Source organism: Equus quagga, chromosome 1 (genome assembly GCF_021613505.1).
Source record: "Equus quagga isolate Etosha38 chromosome 1, UCLA_HA_Equagga_1.0, whole genome shotgun sequence".
NCBI classification, from domain to species: domain Eukaryota; kingdom Metazoa; phylum Chordata; class Mammalia; order Perissodactyla; family Equidae; genus Equus; species Equus quagga.
In genome coordinates, this window is record NC_060267.1 from 15,011,329 (window position 1) to 15,017,418 (window position 6,090).

Here is a 6,090-nt window from a genome sequence, read left to right on the forward strand (position 1 = left end):
CGTTTGCCCCAGGTTTCGTATCCTGCAGCAGGCACTGGCACACGCACAAGCACAAACCCCTCTTCCTTCCGTGCAGCCGACTCTGATTCCTCTCAGGGAGAGCTGCCTAGAACCATCAGCAAAATTCGCATCCCCAGCGTCCTGCTCCTCGAGGTCCACTGTGAACCTTGGGGTTTTCAGGTCCCCCGCGAGGACCCAGACAATCTAAGTGCCCAGCCTCCCCGCGCACCACCGCCGTTCTGTCTGCCTTTAAGGCACCCCGCCGCACACGCAGCTCAGGAACTCCTTCGTTACCCGGGTCAGGACAAACAGCCACCCTCTCCCCGAGTGCGCTACCAGCCTGGGTCCCCGGGGCCGGCGGGAGGCTCGGGTGTAAAGCTTCAAATCTAAATCCAGCCTGGGCCAGAGCTGCTCAGCTCGCCAGTAGTCTACTGGGGCTGGGTGAGGAGACCGGGATTGACTCGCAGCCCAAGGTGCTGGGCAGCCGCGTCTAGGGGGTTTAACCCGCCGGCACTTCGCAGCCCGCATGCAAAACTGTACTGGCCAGACCCAGGCCCTGGAACGGCGGAGCCATCTGTTAGTCCCCTCTGCAGCACCTTCGTCAAATCACAAGATTAGAAAAGGTGGCCTCCTGCTGCAGCTGGCCTGGCTCAACCATGTCCCGCTCATTAACTTGGGGGCTAATTAAAATTGAAGGCAAGGATGTGGTTAAGGCTTTCCTTGAAGACCGGGCAGCTCTCGCGCTTCCGCGCATCCGCCAGCTGGATGCCCGGCCGCCTCTCCCGCTCCTTGTCTGATTGAACCTCCATCCCTTCCTCATCACCGCGGCCCCTCCGCTTGGTCTTGAGGCCCCGCCACCGCCGAGCCAGGAGAAAAGAGTTAATTATCAAATCCACGCGGCTCCGGTGGCAGGGGCAAAGCCGCTGCGGGAGGCTTAGGTCACCGCGGCGCGGCTGTGTGCGGCGGGTTCGGTTTACCCGGCTAACCCGAGGTCAGGATTATTCGGCACGATTCTGCCTTCGCCCTGGTCAGTGGAGAGGCCGCGGTGGCTTGGTTCAAGGTCACTGTCTAGCTTGTAGAAAGAGGTTCTGCCGCGTATGCAAATAAGGCAGGGCCGGGACCCCTGAAGGGAGGTGAGTGGGAGCTGGGCTGGCGGTGGAGGGGAGATGAAAAGTGGCAAATGGGGAAAGCCTGCCCTCCCACCCCTCATTTCGCTTTAGTCTTGGGACAGGTTTTTGTCGGGTTCAGACAAGGCTGAGAGGTGGAGGCAGGGGGCTCAGTCTCCTCTTTCTTCGCTTCACTAGCTTCTCCAGGAGTCAGTGTCCTCCTGGCTCCCAGGCCTCTCTAGGGTGCCCAGGACTTAAGGAGAAGATTGGGAGACCACTTCCCCAGGTGTTGCCTTCCAGGGATCTGCAGCCTGGAGGCGAGGGGTTAGAGGAACGTTGGGTGAGCGGGCCCAATCAAGCTTCCAGGCTCACACAAGCGGCCTGGGGTCAGCAGTGTCCTTACCTCCTCCAATCTTTCTGGGGCTCCAATGGGCCCCCTCCCACCACAAGACCCCCCCCGTTTGCCATTCGGGAAATGGGGAAGGGGTTGGAAATTCCAAGTGGGAATATCTGATACGCCACCTCTCCACTTCTCACCAGAGCATCCCTAAATGGGCCATCTTCCTCCTTTTTCTCTGTGCTTTCGGCGCGCTAATAGTTAAATAGTTTCGCAGTTCTGACATTTTCCCCTTCTGCCAGCAGAGGATCTCCTCCGCCTAGTGAATTACTGAGTGTCAGGAAAGGTGTGGGGGCCAAGTCAAAAAAAAACACAAACCACTTTCACCAAAGGCCACACCCACAGCCGCCTGCAAAGTATCCGGGAGCCGGGGCGTTTGGTCTCCGAGGACCTCAATGCTCGTTATGGGGTGAGGACTACTCCTGTGGCTTCCGCCCCACAGCCAGAGGCTGGCTGTGACCATGGCCTCTGGCCAGGCCTAGCTTTGGGGAGGGGCTGAGATCTGCTTTGCCCAGATACACAACTGCTTCCCAAATCCAAGCCCCTAGTCCGGGGGAGTTGGGGGGGGGGGGGGGGGGGTGCGGCGGCGATTGGAATGGAGGCTACCCGCCCAGGAGGCTGGTTAGGGTGGGAGGATATGCTGCTAACCCCGGGGCTTGCTGGGCTGGGAGAACGGGGGTCCACTTACCTTTGGAGGCAGAAGAGGTTCAGAAGGATGCGGGGCAGGGGTTCTCAGCCTCTAGAAACCCTCTGGGTCCCCCCTCCCAAGGCCGCCCGCAGGCCAAGCGAAGGTATCTGAGGAGGGCGGGGCGGAGGAGGCGGAGGGAGCAGCCAGCGGTAGGCGCGCGGGAGCCGAGTTGGAGAGCATCTCTGGAGAGGCCGCCTTTTATGGGCGTTATTAGCGCCCCTGTCTAGACTGGAGACGACACCTCCTCTGTGTGTAAACAGAAGCGGCGGGCTCTGGCGGGAAGGGGGATGGCGCGTCAAGTGGGCCAGCAGCCCTCCCCTACTCTGGCCACCGGAAGATCAAGGCCTTTTCCACCCTCCCCATTCCCTGTGCTCCCTGTGATGTCAAGGTCAGAAAGACCTAGTCACGGTCAAGGCTAAAAGAGGAAGAGCCTGGTTGGTTGCGAAAAGGCTCTGGCCCCCTCCTCCTCCCAGAAGCCTCTCGCTCCCCAGGGCCCCTCAATCCTCCACCAGCGCAGGTCTGGATAGACATGTGCCTGAACCAGCACTTGGAGTTTTTTGAGGGCTGGGCTCCCGACACCATCCAAGTTGGACTCAGGTGGATCCTAGGGTGGGGAGTTCTCTTTTGAACAGAGGGGGCTGCAGCAGGGTCCCCAGCTCCAGTTCTCAGAGAGACGGAGAATGTCCCAGGGGCTGCCCCTGTCTTACACCCACAGTGGCCCGCTGACCCAGCTGCCTGTGAATCAGCCTCAGGAACAGATGGTGTGGAGACAGTCGTGGAGGGATCTCCTGAGAACTGCTGGCCTTGCTCCCTCAGGTGGGTTCCTGGCCATGAGACTAAAGGCGGGAAGGTCTTTTGGCCCCAGGTCTGGGGACTAAGATTTGGGTGGGGAAGGGTTTTTCCCCCAAGCTCAGGAAAGGATCTAACTGAGCCACCCTGGCAGCCTGGTAGAGTGACCTCTAGATGGAGAGTGTTACGAGGCTCCATCCCAGACAGGTCCCCCAGTCCTGGCCTGGGGGGCAGCATGGCGAGTGGAGAGTGCCACTGCATTATGAGAGATAACAGGAGTGGCAGTCCCAGAGGAGAAGGGCCGTGTTTCCAGGGGAAGCCTCTGTGGGCACAGCCCTTCAGACCTCTTCTATCCCCTGCAGCCCCCTATCCACCACAGCCTCACTCTCACACAAACACTGGGAGGCAGGCCTTGGAAAGACAGGCTTTTTACAGATATAAATAAAGAAGAAAAAGCACACTCTACCCCCTGAGATGAGTGACGGCTGACAACACTCTTACTTAAACACTTTCACACACACAGACTGGAAAAACTGAGGAAATTCTCCACTGGTCAAAGACTCCACACATGCACACACGCATGTGCATACCCACACACACACCCTCGCAGGAATATCTCACAGAATCCTCAGTGAGAAGGCCAGCTCCTAGAGGAAGACAAGATAAGGACCAACACAATCAGGGAAAGAATCATAGGTTTTCCCAACTTTGTCTCCCCAGAGCACACACTCACACAACCCCTGTCCCACACGGGGGTTTCCATTCTCATGCTTGCTGACTCTCATGGGAGAGGCATCTCCAAAGTCGGTCCAGGCATGATGCCTCTCTGAAAGCCCTCCAGGCATATTTAATCCAGTTCATTAGAGGGTCCTAAACACCCAGGTACACCAGGGCTCACAGGGACTCAGAGGGACTACAGTCCTTGCCTGGGTTACTCGTGCCCCAGTGCAGACCCAACAAGCCTGCACAAGCTTTCTTCTCTTTTCCATCGCCCCCTTCTGGAGCCATAGGATGGGTCCCTCCGTGTGGGAAGACTCACTCATTTGGTTATGTGTGGGTTTGCCTGCAGAAGTGGACGGATCCCTTGGAGAACTTGAGACTTCTCTTTTCCCACTGAGTCTCCAACTTCTACTGTGTCTACAGCCATGTCATGGGACTACCCAATGCACCCTCAGGTCAGGAGGGGTGGGTCAGGTCCATATCCAGGGATCCCCGGGCCTCTTTTCTACCCAGTTCCTTTTTCTGGCCAAATACGCGTTTCATCTTCAACTCTTTCCATCTCAGGAAAGACTCAAGTTGTGGAGAGAGGTTAGGGTGGTGGGTGGGGAGAGAAAGGGGAGATGGGGATTAAGAATGAGCCTTATTCCTGAGAGATTCACCTATTCCCTCCTAAATCCCACTGCCCACCGTGTGACTCTTTGGTAGTTAACCCAGAACTGAAATGGAGCAGAACAGGACGGCAGCCACCTCAGCAGCAGAGCCTCCACAGAGGGTGAATTCTGCAGGCTCTTTGTCTCTCAGACTCTGTGTGTGTGTGTGTGTGTGTGTGTGTGTTTCACTCCCAGAAACATTTATTTAAATAAAACTTTCAGAACTTCAGCCATCGGGCAAAGAGAGATTGGAGAGCTCTGATTTCCAACCTAGTGCCTCCAGTCTTTCTGTGTCTCAGGAGAGGAAAAATATTATATATAAATAAAAATTGCTGCAGTAAAGATTTTATCGGAGATAACATTGTTTTAGACTATATTGCTTTTTAAAAGTCTCTTAACCTGACAACTTAACGATCTCATTAACTCCACCAGATAGGGAGATAGGCACAGACGGAAGCGATGAGAAAACAAATCAGGGGCAGAGTCTACATGGCTCTTGCTTGCCTGGAAGATGGGTTCCCGGGAATGCTGGAGAATGAAAGTGGGATTGGCTTCATGAACTGGGGCCAACGGTCCCCAGCAGCCCAATTTCTCTGTGTAGGTTGATGGAGAAGAAAAGAGTACAGCCTGGGATGGTAAGCTTGCAGCTGCTCCCCAGCATGGGAGCCTATGCGGACCCCTCCCTGGGCCCAGCCCTGAACGGGCTGGAGAGACTTGGGACCCTCTGGGGGCAGTAGGGCCCCAGGAGCCTAAGGTTAGTTCCCCACTGCTGCTGCCGGCCACCACCACTGCCACCACCACACCACCATATCACCACCACATCCAGCTCCCAGGCGGGATGCTGCCTTCTGAGCACTCAGATCCAGATCTGAGCCCCAAATATTAACTGAAGGGAACAGCAATGTATTTTTCTCACTCACCTGCTCCTAGGCCTTTCTAGTCACTGATTACATCCTTCTCTCCCCAACATACACTCATCTATTTTGGGCATCAGGATGGGAAGGAGTTTTCTCTTGTCTAGATAGTATCAACAACCCAAACACCACTTTAAAAAACTTAAGTGGAGCAAAATATTAGTTTGGGGTCTACCCAGCTGGGGGCGTTATTTATATTCGTCAACCAGTCTATTCTGGCTGAATCAGGGCGTCAGACTTCCCTGAAGAGCCAGAGGGCAGAAGGGACATCAGAAGGAAACTGAACAAGAAAATCAAGGCAAAAAAAAAAAAAGACTTTATTTTAAAAACAGATTTATGAGATTTTTTCTTTTTGCATTCAGTACATTGTCATTCAGACATCACAATACTATATACAGATACACAACATTTTTAAAAAGCCTATTTCTGATGAACATTTCAAAAGAACACTGTTTTGTAATGCGCCTGTGAGAGGGGAGAAGGTGAGCCCACCTGCCCCAGCACCAAGTGGGCCTCGGAGGAAGTGGTAGGCAGCACCTACATGAGCTGGCTAATTGGGGGCGGTTCTGTTGGCCTCCTGGAGGAAAACTGCTTTCCTCTGGACATTCAGTAAAAGCTAAAAGCGAGAGCTTGAGGTCTCTCTCCTTCACTATTGCCGCCACGGAGAAGCGCCTGGAGAGGGACTCTGGGGGTGTCCCACTCTCCATCCCGTTGAAGAGAAGTTTGTCTTCTTAGAAAAAAGTTCTGCTTCTGTACCTGGCCTGATCTCCAACCTTACTGCAGACAGAGAGAGAGACAGAGACAGAGACAGACAGACAGACGGTGG